Source organism: Phodopus roborovskii, unplaced genomic scaffold (assembly GCF_943737965.1).
Source record: "Phodopus roborovskii unplaced genomic scaffold, PHOROB, whole genome shotgun sequence".
Lineage (NCBI taxonomy): Eukaryota > Metazoa > Chordata > Mammalia > Rodentia > Cricetidae > Phodopus > Phodopus roborovskii.
The window spans coordinates 23,613,260-23,629,097 of record NW_026126517.1 but is presented as its reverse complement, the minus strand read 5'-3'; the positions used below and the strand labels follow the sequence as shown (position 1 = coordinate 23,629,097).

The following is a 15,838-nucleotide window of genomic DNA, read 5'->3' as shown; positions in this document are numbered from 1 at the left end:
GCCATGAGTTCAATCAAGATCAGCCTAGGGTATTTACTGAAACTTTGACTCAGCAAAAAAGAAAGAAACAGGAAGGTGTTATGAGCAGGTTTTTCTGCCGGCCTGGTCCCAGAGCCACACCAGCCCCAAATAACACAGAGAGACTCTGTATTTGATATAATGCTGCTGGTCAGTTACTAGTTTCTTATCGACTAGCTCTGTCTTAAATATTAACCCATTTCTATTAATCTAAGTATTTCCAGGTGGCCTCATTTTACCAGAAAGAGGGCCCAGACCCCTGTTCTCTCAAATCTCTATATGTTAACTCCTCCCTACTTCTTCCTCTCTCCTCCTAGTCTCCTAGTCCCGCCTATATTGCTTTCCTATTGGCCAACAATGCTTTATTCATTAACCAATACAAGAAACATATTTACAGAATGACATCTCCCATCAGGAAGGAAGGAATATAGATAAATCAGCAGGCTGTCCCGTCAAAGTGACTCACATCTTTAATCCCATCACTCATGAGGCAGAGGCAGGCAGATCTCTGATCTACAAGTGAGTTACAGCACCCCCAGGACTGTGTAGAGAGACCCTGTCTCCAAAAGAGAAAGAAAGAAAAACAAGACGCAGGAGAGAAAGCATAGTCAATAGAATTCTTACCCTGTGAACAAGAGAGCCTGAGTTTGATGCCCAGAGCCCAAGTAGAAAAACAGGGCATGGTGGCACGTTTCTAATGCCAGCACTAAGGACAGAGGGGGTGGATCCCTAAGGTTCACTCACTTGCCAGCCACCCATGCCTAATTGGTGAGTCCCAGGCCTTTGAGACACCCTGTCACAAAAAGCAAGGTGGTAGGGTTGAAGAGAAGGCTCAGCAGTTGAGAATATGACTCTTGTAGAAATGATCAGGTTTCAGTTCCCAGCATCCATACCAGGTGGCTAAAAACAGCTCCAACTCCAATTCCAGGGGACTGCTATCTTCCAACCTCCTCAAGCACCTGCACACACACATAGTACACAAAAACTTACACAGGTACACACACACACACACACACACACACACACACACACAAAGTAGACAGCAACTGAAGAATGGCATCCAATGTTGACACCTGCCTCTGCTGCTTGTACCTGCAAGTGAGTACATACACAGATACAGAGGAAGGGGATTAATGAGTTGACTCTACTACTCATGGGCTATTAGATTCTCCTGCTTAGAAGGGAAGGGTCATTAAATGAATCTAAACATGCTCAGCTGAGTTTACAGTTTCCTCTTTGCCTCTTACTGAGATCTTTCGGCCTCCTTAAAGATCCAGCGATAAACTTCAGAGAGGGTTGGGTAGTTAAGAGCACTTGCTAGGCAAGCATGAAGGTCTGCATGCCTGTAATCCCAGCACTGTGAGAGTTGGGGGAGGGGGGCAAGCACAGGAGAGAATCATTTGAACTTGCTGGCTGCCAGAGAAACAAAAAAAAAAAAAAAAAAAAAAAAAAAAATACAGAAGCTCTGGGTTCAAGGAGAAACCCTGCCTCAAAGGAATAAGGTAGAGGAGGATACTCAACTCTGCCCATTGGCCTATGTGTGCACCTGTGCATGAACACACATACATGTGTGCATATACCACAAACATACAACACACAGCAATATATATACATATACATACATACATATATATATATCATTATCCCTAATGCAACTACATAGAGCAAATACAATGTTACTAGTTTCTGACCCCAAATGGGGTCCTTTTCACCTCTCAGAACTCAAGAACCAATTATAACCAATCATGATGCAGGCATTAATGGAGAGCAACTCTTCACCAAGACCAGGAGAAACAGGCGATAGACTCTAAGATAAACTTCTCCGGCTGCTGGGGATCCAGAAGTTATAGCTACAGTGCAAGAGGAGGGAGGGTGAGTGACAGGCTGATGAAGGACAGACTGGGCTTGTTTCCTGAGAGTGGATAGAGGTTTCCCAGGAATTGTGCTCCTTTGGTGGTGGTTTTCTCCAGTTATCATAGCAATTGTCAACTGCCAGGACACTGGAGTGTGTCATTTAGCATGAGGATGACGTCATGATTAAGTCTGCGGTTATCTGGCAGCCATGAGGATGACGTCATAATTAAGTCTGCAGTTATCTGGCAGCCACCTTAGAAGCACTTCTGGCCTGCAGGCATCTTGTCCTGAGAGAAGGTGGTGGCTAATCTTGATTATCTACTTAGTAGGATTTAGAATCACCATGGAAACAAATCTATGATCACATCTGTGAGGGATTATCTACATTAGGTTAAGTACGGTGGAAGACCCAGCCTAGATGTGGGCAACAACATTCTCTGGGCTAGCGTCATTCCATGGTTTGAGTTCTAGGGCTGGAAAAAAATGAGAGTGTGATATTGCACAAGCTTTCATTTCTTTCCGTTTCTTGATGGTAAACACAACATGGCGGTTGCCTTCTGCCCCTGCTGATATGGCTTTCCTACCATGGTGGACTGTATCCCCTAGAACCCTAAGCCAAACAAACCCTTCCTTCCTATGGTGCTTTTGTCTGGTATTTTTGTAGCAACCACAACACTGAGTGACTGATCCAGTAATGGAGAAGGGGAGAAATGTAGCTAGACTGTGTAGGTCTGGACGGGTCAAAGTCTCCCTCTGTTTTCACAGCCCAGTCTGCTTTAGGAGGCAACTTCCTCTCATTCAGACAGAATGCTAAGTTCCCCACACCCCACCCCACCCTTCTAAAGTCCTGCAGTGAGTTCCTTTCTCTCTTGTATTTCAAAGTTCAGTGCCAGTTTGAACTCTTAGCATGGTCAAGGAGTGTGGTAAGTAGCCTCCCTTACCATCTCATTTCTTCCCACGCTCAGCCAGGAGGTGGCTACGCATTAGCCCCACTTGACAGATGAAGACCTTTATCAAGACCAATGACAGAGGGACTTTGTACCTCTCTGCTGCCCAGCATGGGCTCCAGAGGACAGAGAGGGGTTTGTACTCTCTCCCAGCTGCTCCAATGGAAGGGCAGGAAAGAACATCACTGCTCTTGGAGTCCATTCGGCTTTGTACCCACTCCCACTTGCTATGGACCAGGCAAGCCACCTGTCTATCCCCTGACCTATAAAAGTGAGGACAACGGTAGTGGCTCCCAGCTTCTATGTCGTATTGGGGATGAATCAAGACACCTTTGTCTCCCCACATCCACAAGGTGCAGTTCATAAATGCCTGTAACTACAGCTCCAGGGGATCAGATGCCCTCTTCTGGCCTCCTTAGGCAACTGCATGTATGTGTGCGAACCCATACTCCCACATAGTACACATAATTAAAAACAAATCTTCAAAACGAAAGAGATTTGTCTGTGTGACCCTGGGCCTGATGACCCACATTAGTCCACTACAGTTGGAGCCCAGGAAACCAGAGCAATCGAGGAGATTCCTGTTGAGTCTCTCCAGGTAGGTGAGCTGAGCCCAAGTCCTCAGATCTCCCATCAGGCCTGGAGTCACTCTGTAAAATGATTTGTGAAGTGACAAGCAAAAATATATTACCAATTTAAGAGTGTGATTTGCCTGCAACTTTTTAATCCTCCGGCTGTTGTTGAATAGATTAAAGTGTCTGCTTTGATCCATGCATTTAGATGGAAACATAAATATAGCCATCACTTATTCTCCCAGATGCAGGGATGGGTGTCGCGCTGTGTCGCACAGGCTTCCGACCCCGCCAGGGTATTGCAAGAGAATGACCTTTTTGCCATTCAAATCCCTCTTGCATTTCAGCCCTGACTTTTCAGCTCCTGCCCCGGTCCATCATCAGCCTCCTAATTCGATCACTGCTCATGGTGGGAAACGGTCACCAGGAAGGAGGTCCTAGGCAGGGAGCAGCAGCCGCCCAGTGGTCGGGTGCTGAGAACTTCCCCTGGCTCGTCAGAGTCCCGCAAATATAAATCTCCGGAGAAATAGATTCTGAAGAGGAATTTGGTACATAGATCTTCTGTCAGCGAAGCAGACTCTGGCTCAGCCGTTTTTCAGGCTCGCTGCGTATCCAGAAATACATCTATTTTTACATGGCTCTCTAGCGAGAGTTCCTCTTGCCCGGAGGGGTAGAAGGGCGCTGAGGAAGGGAGTCAGAGGACGGGAGCGGAGAGGGCTGCAGCGACCCAGTGGAGAGGGTCAGGGAGACAACTGTACAGAGAGAGAGTCCTAGCCTTCCTGGTTTTCCTGAATCCCCAGGCTCCCATCTGCAGAGGCCGGTTCCAGCCTGGTCGCCACGCCGGCTCTGTGCGCTCTCACCCTCGGCCCACCGGACCCATCTTAGTAAATAGGCCTGATATCTCTGGACTAGACGATGTGCGGCTGCAGACCGACCCGCGCGCACAAAGAGCTGCAGCGCCTCCCGGAGCTCGCTGTTTGTTCTCCGCCTTGCAGTCGCTGTGAACAGCAGGAGCCACCGGCCAGATGGCTGGAGGGAGGTGTGAGCGGATCTCACTGGCAGGCAATTAGGCCTCAAACAATGGTCCGTGAAATGTCAGAAGTGGCAGGGAAGGGCTGTGGCGGAACAGCGGGGTGACCATGAGAGGATGACGCCAGGATCACTGGAGACAATTCCTGTTTGCTTCCACAGGCCCCGTTGGCAGAATTAACACCCAAATGACCCTTTCACCCAACGCCCACTCAGACTCCTGTCAAGATAAGGGAAAGGCTGAGAGGGAGGGTAGAGTGGAGATGACAAACACCAGGTGTGGCTCGATCAGTACAATGCTTGTACCAAATAAAACCAGTAATGAAGCATACCTGTGATCCCAGCACTTAAAGAGGGGGTAAGGATCAGGAGTCCAAGGCCATCCTAGGCTACACGTACAGTGAGTTCAAAGCCAGCCTGAGATACAGGAGACCTCAAAAAAAGGAGAGTGAGAGGAAAAGAGCAATGCGGGGATTGAAAGAGGGAAACTAGACAAGGAGATGGAGTGCTGGGGAGGGGCAGCGAGAGAAGACAGGTGAGAGGAGGATAGAAAGAGGAGAGTAGACAGGAGTGGGGATTGCCCTCCTGGTGGCTACCAGCTATCATGGAAGCCCCACAACCCCTAGATGCTGGGGTTAACGAGAGGCAAAGAGACGGCAACACCCACCCCCTTGGCCACCACAACTAAGAATTGTGTAGAGTAATTAATCAAGAGCTAATGAGAAATGTGTTTTCTCTCCCAGCCTAGCCCTATACCGTATTCTTATTAGCTGAGGTTATTACAATAGTAATCATGCGTGCTCCAGGCGCAAATTGGGTTTCTTGCTCCACCGCCACCAATTTAGAAAACCATTAAAGGCAAGATAAGGCCCCTGTGGCTCACACCAGGCCAAGCCTGTGAACCGGCTGCTGACTCTGCTCACACACCTACACACCCATGGTCCAGGGGGCGCTCTCCCAGGCTCCAAGCTTCAGGACCGAGTGAGAGAGAAAGAGACCAAACACTGGGCCTGGGGACCTTAGATCTTTCTCACACGAGCCCTATACAGCAGTAGGGTAGGACAACCTCATGGAACAAAACATTAAACCAAGTTTGCCACGAGAGCCCAGAGCATCCTAGTGCCCTCAAGTCCTTCGTCTCCAGTCCAGCCTGCTAGAAAAGCTCCTGTGATTCTATGGCTCCTGTGCAAGAGGTTGCAATCAGACACTAGCCCTGAAAAAAGTTTCCACAAAAGAAAAGATTGGTGAATTAAGTGTTTTGGGTTTTTTTTCTTATTAAAAAATTAATGTTATTTACTTATTTGTGTGTGCAAGCCACAGCACACACATGGAAGTCAGAGTACAACTTTGTTTCGCTTTGTTTTGTTTTTCGAGACAGGGTTTCTCTGTATTGCTTTGGAGCCTGCCCTGGAGCTAGCTCTTGTAGACCAGGCTGGCCTGGAACTTACAGAGAGCCGCCTGCCTCTGCCTCCCGAGTGCTGCAATTAAAGGCGTGCACCACCAATGCCTGGCCAAAGGACAACTTATAAGAATCAGTTCTCCCTTCTACCATGTGAGGATTGAACCCAAGTTGTCAGGCTTTAGAGGCAACAAGCACCTTTACCTACTGAGCTACCTCTGCAGCCCTAGTGATGTAAGTTTTCCTAAAGATAAATGCACTCTATTTTTCATGATGTTCTCAATTCCAAAATTGTCTCCGTGTGTGTGTGTGTGTGTGTGTGTGTGTGTGTGTGTGTGAACTTACTCTTGTTTCCTCACATCTTTTCATGTACAAAAGATGGGTTCAAGCAAAGTTGGGGACAAACAGGGTCCTTTGAGAGGAATAGAAATAAAGCCAGAAGGGCAGATGGCAGGCTGGGCTTTCTGTGTGGTTCCTACTATCTTATATTACTTTTGGGATTCCTCCCCTCCTTGGGTAGTACCTTGGCAGAAATGAGTTCTGGACCACCTACTGAAAGTTACTCAAGGCTAGCTAGCTAGCATTACCCCTGCTTAAGCCCACTGGGGTCAACTTTATTACCCTCAGGAGGTGGTAGCCCATCTATGTCCTTTGCACCCTAGAGCCCATCACTGTGGGTGGGGACACAGGTCATCGAGGCTGGATTATAATATCACTTCTATAGCCAAATACTATGTCCTTTTTCCTCCTAGCATAGGGTCAACACCTTAGAGAGAATAAGAGCCCAACCACAAAGGAGGGATAAAGGCTTCTGGGCAGAATCGGGCATGGAGGTAAAAGCATGTAATCCCAGCACTTAGGAGGCTGAAGTAGATGTACCACAAATGTGAGGCCAGCCTGGAAACCACAGTAAGGCTATGCCTGTAAAGTAAATAAAATGAGCCCCAAAGTGTAGGATGGGATTCAAAGTCACCAGAAAGCATTACAGATCATTTTACCTGGATGGGGAGATGGCTCATCGGGGAAAGTGCTTGCTACACAGCATGAGGACCTGAGTTCTATCCCCCGGCTCCCCTGTGCAATCAGGCAAGGTGACCCATGCCTTTAATCCCAGCACCCGAGATGGAGAGGCTGGAGGAGTTCTGTGAATTAGAGTCTAGCCTGGTCTACAAATCGAGTTCCAGGACAGCTAGACTACATAGAGAAACCCTGTTTTTTGTTTTGTTTTTGTTTAAAAAAAAAAAAAAGCCTAGAACAGTGGCATACCTGTAAGCCCAGCATTGGAGAGAGAGAAAGAGACAGGAGGGTCCTTGGGGTGTGCTGGCCAGCTTCACCTAATTGGTGAGCTTTAGAGCTTTAGGTCCAGTGAGAGCCTGTCTCAGAAAATGAGGTAGAAAACAACTAAGAAAGCATGGAGATACAGAACCCTGGCAACACACACACACACACACACACACACACACACACACACACACACACGCACGCACAGGAAACAGAAGAGCTCACTTTGTCTATAAACACCCAGCTCCCAGGATCCCCACAGCAGGAAGCTCTGTCACACTAACTCAGGCAGTGAGTATAGTAACAAGCTCTCAGTAACCTCACTAGTGGGGCAGACCCTCAGAGTAGGCCTCTCTACAAGAGCCACATACAAGCAAGCTTGCCAACCTGCTTCACACTCTTCTGCACTGAAACCCAATCATTAATCCAGAAGGTTCTTGTAACCATGGCATTGAGTGTAAAGTCAGTGGTCAGCAATTTCCCTACAAAGAAATCTGTTATTTGGGGGTTCTAAAACCTTTTGGGAATCCAATACTATAGAACACACACATTTCTAGAATAGGGACCTTTGGGCAATATGACTTCCTCTCCTTCCCAGAGTCAGCATGCCCATGGGTCATCCAATCAATGAGTCAGGATCCAGTGGACACCCTTTCCTTAGGAATATTAGTTTGGCTCTTAGATTTTTAAAAATATAAAACGCTACAGGTTCTTACTTACTTTTCTTTTTTACTATGTGTACTTATTTGTGTGTGTGTGTGTGTGTGTTGGGGGTGGCACTCATGCACACCTGTGGAGGGCACACGTAGAATTCAGAGGACAATATTCTAGACCAAACTGGGGTTATCAGGTCTGCTTGGAAATGTCTTTATCTGTCGAGCCACCTCATCAGCCCTTTTTCCCTTTTTCAACATGCATGAGACCAAGTGTCTCTGGTTCTACACGGGGGTATATAGCAGACAGACACTGTTGCCGGGTGGTGGTGCACGCCTTTAATCCTAGCACTCGGGAGGCAGAGACAGGAGGATCTCTGTGAGTTAGAGGCCAGCCCGGTCTACAGAGCAAATTCCAGGACAGCCAGGGCTGTGACACAGAGAAACCCTGTCTCAAAAATCAAAAGAGAGAGAGAATTAGTCATTTGTCATAAGAGAGATATGAAGATCATATGGGTGTGTACCAGGCAGGCGGGATCCTGGGCTTATGGGTTGTCTGTCAGTGCTATGGGCATTTAGAAAGCAGGCTACTTCCAGACAGGCTTGAGCAGACTGGTGATGGAGATGCTACCCAAGTCTGAAAGGACCAATAACATGTGAGATAAGTGAGATGAAGGCATAGGGTCTCCTGCATGGTATGGCCCAAACAGAAATCTGGAGATGAGAACACTAAGGATAGGAAGCTGCCTCCCATGGATCTAGGTAATACACAGCTGGCAGAACCTGCCATCTTGATCATCTGCCATAGCTCTGCCTCCTCCTCTACTCTGATGTTATCTGGACACTGGTGGATGGCACAGAAGAGGGGACACCTGGTCACCCTTTGGCCTAAGACACCCTTAACTACAGCACCCGCATACTGTTCCCCTTCAACACCTCCTTAGCTGGGCTAAGGTTCCATGCTGCTAATTAGCAGCAATCAATCCAGCTCCCCCAGCCCCACCCTTCCACCAAACCCAGACTCGGAGGCTCCCTTTCCCTCCTGCTGAGGGAGAAGGTACAGCTGTGCTGCAGGCAGGGGGCAGAGGGCGGGAGCAGCCTAGGTAGACAATAGGGAGGGGGTGGAGGTGTTGAACTCAATGCTGAATTATAAACTCAACAAGCTGAAGATCTATCTATCTCCCATTTGGGCTGGGCATCTGTGATAACAGAAATTTCTAGCAAGAAGGAGCTTTTGGCCCTTCATGTTGGGTGCCATTAGTTTAGGCCTCAGCCATCGCATCCTTGCTGTCATGTGACAGCTCTCTTCCTTTGTCAGCCTTGTCACTGCCGTGCATCCTCAGCACTTCACACTTCACGCAGGGCCCAGCGCAGAGGTAGTCACAGGGTAGGTGGCTGGAAGGACAGACGAATACTGGGTCAGTGGACAGGTAGAAGGATTGGGTAATGGGTTATCCCATTTTACAGAACAAGAAACTGAGGCAAGCCAGGCATGATGACTGACACCTGCACCTGACACACTTGGGCAGCTGAGACAGGAGGATTAATGTGGGTCTGAGGCCAGCCTGGGCTCCAGAGACTGTCTCAAAGTAAAACTGAAAAACGTAAAGAAAGAAAAAAGGGAGGAAAGGGGGAAGGAAAGGAGAGAGGTGAGAAGTGGGGAGGGAGAGAAGAAATAGAAAGAAAAGAACATAAGAACCTGAGACCAAGAGAAAACATGGCTTACCCCAAACTAGCCAGATATCTAGAGGCAGGTCAGGACCAAGTCTTAGTTCACCCACACACCACTCCAGCATGCGCCTGAATACCCAAGCCAACTCTTCTCATTGGCTTCTTGGCCAGTAGGTCAGAAGTCATGTTCCTTCCAATTTAGTTCTCATCAAAGATATGGAGTCTCCAGAACCCATGCTCATGAACTTGAGGTGTGGCAGCCCTGTCTAGAGGACAGTGACCTCCCAGCAGGAGCCCCACAGGACCTCTGAAGGCCATGGGGTGATGGCATAGGCTTGGAACCATCCAGATGGACACGAGCAATCTCAGCCTCTCCCTTTAGCTCACACCTGCCTTCCCATTCTTGTTGGCTTGTGCAAGAGGAGGTAATGCTCCCCTTCCCTTCTCTGCATTCCCAAAAGCCCAGCCCCCACCTCTTCAATCTCGGGCTCCTGTCAACATGGACCAGTGACACACACAACACCAATCCCTCTGGGTTAGGTGGGATGATGAGTAAAGCCCCAGGCTCCCTGTGTTCCTGTCTCCTCTGGAACCTGAGAACTCAGCTTCAACAGGCTCACCAACCCTGCTCTTGCCCAGTCCCGTGTGGCAGAGACCTCACTGTGCCCTCCCTGCTTTACAGTCCCGTGTGGCAGAGACCTCACTGTGCCCTCCCTGCTTTACCCCTCAACGCTTCTACCTTCCTTCGGGCCCAGAGTTCCTCCTGGACTCCTCATTCTGTCCCTAAACTCTGCCTCACACCAAGTCAAGGACCCTGTGCAGCAGCCTGCTCGCCCCGGGACCCTGGCTCAGTCCTCAGTTGTTGACTTAAGCTCTCCTGGAGTAAGTTAGTCATTGCCTGGTGGGCCCTGGACAAGCATTTGCTGCCTGTACCTGGAGTCTCTTCTTTCCCGCTGGGCTTTCTAACGCTTCTGATTGTTCTGTCCAGACCAGGATGGAATCCTGCCTCCAGGCTAACATTCTAAGTGGGACTTCAACACAGTATGGGGATTTCAAAAATTTGGACACATTTGATCATTTGATAGAAAAAAAAAAAGCTTACAATTAGCTGCCTGGAGCCCCCACCCCACCTTCCACCCTGGATCACATGAATTTTACCATTGAAGTCATCTCAACACTGCAGACTTTAGGTTCCTTTCCCCTGACCCTCACCTCAGCCCTATCATACCACCAAGGGCTGAGCCTGATACCAGACCCTCTCCTCTTTCCAGCCTGTCTCCTCCTACACAGAGTCAGAGGCTTGTGATCAGGAGGGCTTGCCAGGTATTCTTGATGACCACTGGTCACTACACACAGTGGATGTTGTCAAGGCTGTGACTAGTGAGAGATCAGTGCTGCCATGCCTGTAGTCCTAGCCAGCAGAACCAGGGACCTAGAAAAACGTTAGCTGCCATGGAATCCTGTTAGCAACCTTTTTTTGTTTTTAGATTTTTATTTATTATGTACAGTGTTCTGTCTGCATGTGTGCCTGCATACCAGAAGAGGGCACCATATCTCATTATAGATGGCTGTGAGCCACCATTTGATTGCGGGAATTGAACTCAGGACTTCTGGAAGAGCAGGCAGTGCTCTTAAACACTGAGCCATCTCTCCAACTCCAATCCCCCCCCCCCCGTTAGCATCTTAAAGGGTCCCAAAGAGTCCTTTTGATTTAGCCAGTCATTCAACCTGGCCCCCTTTACATTTTCTGTGTACACACTATAGGAGACAGGAGGATAGACAAGACTGTGTCCTCTGAGGTATCAGGATTCCTCCCATTATGCAGGTCAACACCTGGCATTGAACAACTGGTCAGTCAAGGAAAGGAACCAGATAAAACTCAAAGGCCTTGGCTTCTTGGGTTGATTCAGGGACTTGCAACACATACCTCCCCTCGTGACATCACCAGCTCCCTCTGAAGTCAGCCTCTACATCCTGTTCCAGATGTGGCCAACACTAGGGAGAGCTGCCCACCAGCAGGCACATACATACCTATGCTATCAAGTCTCCAGTTTTTCCCAAAGGTGCAAACCAGGCTCCTGGCAGAAGAAGGGGGAGGGAAGCCCAGAAGCTAAAGCCTGTGCATGCAAATGAGGCAGCTGCATAATTAATTAACATCGAACAGTTTCATTAGGAGACAGAGCTTTGCTGCTGTTTGTCTTGAAGGGGGGGGAAAAGCAGGAAGTGTTCAGAGAACAGAATGTAGTACTATTCAAGCCGAACTGAAGCTAGAGATGTTGCCCACTACTGCTGTTGGGGACAAGGCTTGCTAGGAGAGGTTGCCCAGGGTCCCCAAATCTTAGGATGGGTTTTTTCTCCTTACCAGAGACGATGGGCCCTTGGTTGTCAGTTGAATTGCTCAAGCCACCTCTGCTCAGGTGTCACACAGTAGCATCGGTATGGGAAAGGAGAGGCACCAGAGAGAGCAGAGCAAGAGCGCCCCCTGGAGGAGAGAGTTTCGGCATCTATCTGAGCAGTTGGCTTCCTCAGGGAAGTCCTCCACAGCCCTGAGAGCAGAAGCCAGAATGGCCTCTAAGCACTGTGAGACAGAGAACAACACTAGGGACCTGTTTCAGGTCCTTGACTCTTAATATTTCAACCATTCAGAAATTGGTTCCTCTCTAAATCTATGTCAGATTCTACAGTGGAGAAAGAGTAGGGGTGGAGAAAGGGATCCTCAACAGGGTTGAGATTATCAGGGAACCAACAACAGAGGCATGTCCTAGCAGGATAAGATGCTAGACTGAATATCATAGAGCTCTCTATTGTCCCCAAAGCTGAAGTGGGCAGAGGCAGGCAGATCTCTGTGAATCCAAGGCCAGCCTGGTCTACAGAGCTATTCCCAGGACAGCTAGGGCTATAACACAGAGAAACCCTGTCTCCAAGAAAACAAAAACAAAAGAATGAAAGAGAGAGAGAGAGAGAAAGGAAGGAAGAAAGAATGAAACAAAGAAAGGAAGAAAGAAAGGGAAGAAAGAGAAAAGTTTTGTTTACTGAGCAGTGGTAGCGCTCGCCTTTAGGCAGAGGCAAATGGATCTCTGTGAGTTCAAGACCAGCTTGGTCTACAGAGTGTGTTCCAGGACAGCCAGGACTGTTTCATAGAGAAACCAAAAATAAATAAATAAAAGCTGAAGTGGATAAAAGGACCTGGGTACCTCTAGATTTCCGTAGCCCATCAGAGTGCCCTCACATCCCAAGCTCATGCATGTCTCCTATAGCAGGAACCAGGCACGCGACAGACACAGCTCTGCCATGGCACCTTCTCCAAACTTACTGGCCCTTATGTTCCAGTTTTCCTCAGGTGGCCTGAGAAGATCCACCCTCAGTTAACATAGTCATCATCAGTTGACCATCTGTGGTAACCTTGTAATTGAAAAAGAGCAACAGGAACACAGACGTTTTGGGCCTCCCTTCCTGCCTCCCATCCAGGGGGATGGAGGGAACAGGACTCCTGCCTACTCACAAGGCCCTGCTCTCCCATCAGATTTTCTCCCCATGACAAACACACACACACAATACACACACACACACACACACACACACACAACTTGGGGAATATTTGGGACTAAATCAATCCCAAGGAGCAAGCTGCCCACAATCCCATAGACACTACAGAGGTTCAGCAGCAGTGAGAGAGAGATTTGTTTCATATTTAAAGGGAGGCACAAATCCCAGGCCTCACACCACCTACTTACAATTAAGCATGGCTAACATATGTCAGCTTATGAATTTTTAGTTCTAAGTTCACTGCCACCAGGAAGACACTGTGGTCAGGGTTTACATCTCTTCCCCTTTACCTCCTTTGGCCCCTCCCCGGCTGAGGAGCAGTTGGAGCATAGAGAGAATGTGGAAGTGAGACCTTGCCCTTAGCTGCCAAGGTAATCCAGGACCTACCATTCCTGAGGGGAATTCACCAGGTGTCATCTCTCCTTTCCCTGAATGTCACCTCCTGGGCAGAAGTCCAGTGTCACCCTACATCCACACATGCACATCAATGAGATGCCAGATCCTACCTTCTTTCCTGTCTCTCCTTTGATGGTCACAGCTGTGTCTTTCCTGCAGATAGTCCTGATGGCCTCTGGGTGGGGACCCCACCTCCAACTTCACCCATCTCCACAGAGGCTGATGTGAGCTTGCTAAAACAATTTAAATCATTCCTTTCCCCAACATTAAGTCCTTTCTTTTCTGCTCAGGTCCCTTAACATAACAGAATCTCCCAGAATAAAGTATCAGCCCTGCTACTCCTCAAAGAGTCCTTCTCGAGCCCTTTGACCATCTCCAACTTCTTTTATTCTCTCACCCCTGGGCCTTAGCACATGCCGTTCCTTCATCTCTTTCCCAGTGCTCTCAAGGTCCTGGATACCATCTACAGTTTGCACCCCTAGCGCTTGGTACAGAGAAGTGAGGCCTACTTAGCAAATAGATGAATAAAAATGAGAAAGGGAAGTGAAAACATCCCATGAAATTGCAGAATCTTTCCCATTTTGTTTATTTAACCTGTGGCGCTTCAGTTTGAACCAAGGGCTCTTGCACAGGCTAGGCAAATCACTAGCTTATCTTCCTAGCCCAAATCTTGTAAAAGAGACCAGATCCAAGGAGGTGAGGTAACTCAGCCAAGGTCACAGGGAGACTACCCCACATCCCAACATGCTCAATTGCCTCACAAGAGTCCAGGAAGATACTAAACAGAAGCCAACAGAATGAGAACCCAGGATTAGTCCAGTCAGCAGGGGGCAGGAGTAAGCAGTGGCCTGTACTAGGGCCTAGAGAAGGAAAAGTCTGGAAAAGCTTCAATTAAACAGGTTATAGCCCTATGACTCCAGGTCTAGTCTTGGGGTCCATAACTTTTTCCTGTGATTTCTCTGGACACCAAGGGCCATTTCTCTAATGCCCAGGATCTCTAAGGGAAGAAGAGAGATAGCAGTTTGATGGCAGCAGCCATTCATACAGCCCTCCCCATATCTGCCAGAGGTACCAGGGTACCAGACCATGGCAGAAGGAAGCTGTGGCTGGTAGGTAAATGCTATTAATAAGACTATGTCAGCTGGACTGCTGGGATGGCTTAGCCGGTAAAGAGCTCGTCTTGTAAACACAAGGACTTGAGTTCAAACTCCAGAATCCAAAAACACTAAGCATGGCCGTGCTTTGAGTGTAATCCCAGTGCAAGGGAGACAGCAAAAGGAGGGTCCTTGGGCTTGACTGGCCAGTCTGTCTAGCTTAATTGGTGAATCTCAGGCCCATGAGAGACACTGTCTCAAAGGAAGTGGACAACTTTTCTGAGGTGACACCGAGATTGTCCTCCAGCTTCCACACACACCCATATATGTGCACACATGTACACACACACACACACACACACACACACACACACGCCCTGTGTTCCTTCACAAGGAATATCTGCTAGCTGGACTAAGATATCCCCTAATCTCTCAACTTTCACTCCTGATTCAGCCCAGAGGATGTAAAAGACAGGAGGCAGGTGCTTAAGAGGAAAACAGCAGGCTTGCTTTGCACAGTGTCTGCTCTTCATGGTGGCCAGGCTTTCTTCCTCCTCCTGCTCAACTGGTTCCAGTGTGGACCTCAGGGCAGTGAGGAGGAGCTGGAAAGGGAATGAGGATCCAGCAGACATCTGGGGTGCTGGCCACATACTCCCCAACCCTGGCAGCACAAGCCCCATCGTTGGGTGCTAATTAAATCCCCCTAATGAGGAAAAACGGATGCAGGAGCCGGCTCCTCCATGGCCTCCCCGGCCCACCGCCCTCGCCTCTCCATCGGACTTATCGCTCGTCACAGGATGTTTACAATAATTTTTAATTTGTGCAATTATTAATCACTTTTCTATCTGCCTCATTTGCATAATAATTAGTCATCTCACTGTTTGGCATGCCTGTGAATGACAGTGTTTTAAATTGAATTAAGATTTTAATATTCTATTTTCCTGCTTTCTTCCCCTCCACACGCTAATCAAAGTCAGATTTGGCAGCCGGAGGGAGGGTATGGAGGAGGTTGGCAGGCACTGGACTTGGCTCCTGAGAACCGTGCTGGGAGCAGGGCCTGTGGAGAAGGCAAGAAAACCACCCTTACCCAAACCTGAGACTGAAGGGGTTAACCCAGCCTTGGCTAATTGGACAGAGGTAATGAGTGGGGAGTGGGCAGGGGCAGTGGGGAGGGAGGGTCACACCATCTCAGTGGCACCAGAGATCAAGCAAAGCGCTTTCATTTATTTTCTTTTTCCAAATAGGCTGCTTTCTGTAAGGGAACATCAGAGGAGACATTATAGGCCAGCCATTGATTCCTGGTTAGTCTAGGTTAACTTTGATGACTCTGAGACCTACAAGTAAAGAAGCAGGATGGGACAGCCTAAAACCCACTCAC

General features: G+C 48.5%; 1 protein-coding gene across 1 annotated transcript in view; it reads left to right on the top strand.

Moving 5' to 3' along the window:
* Tagln (transgelin) overlaps positions 1 to 15,838 on the top strand; it is a 911,813-nt gene that overhangs the window by 506,643 nt on the left and 389,332 nt on the right. The window lies entirely within an intron of this gene.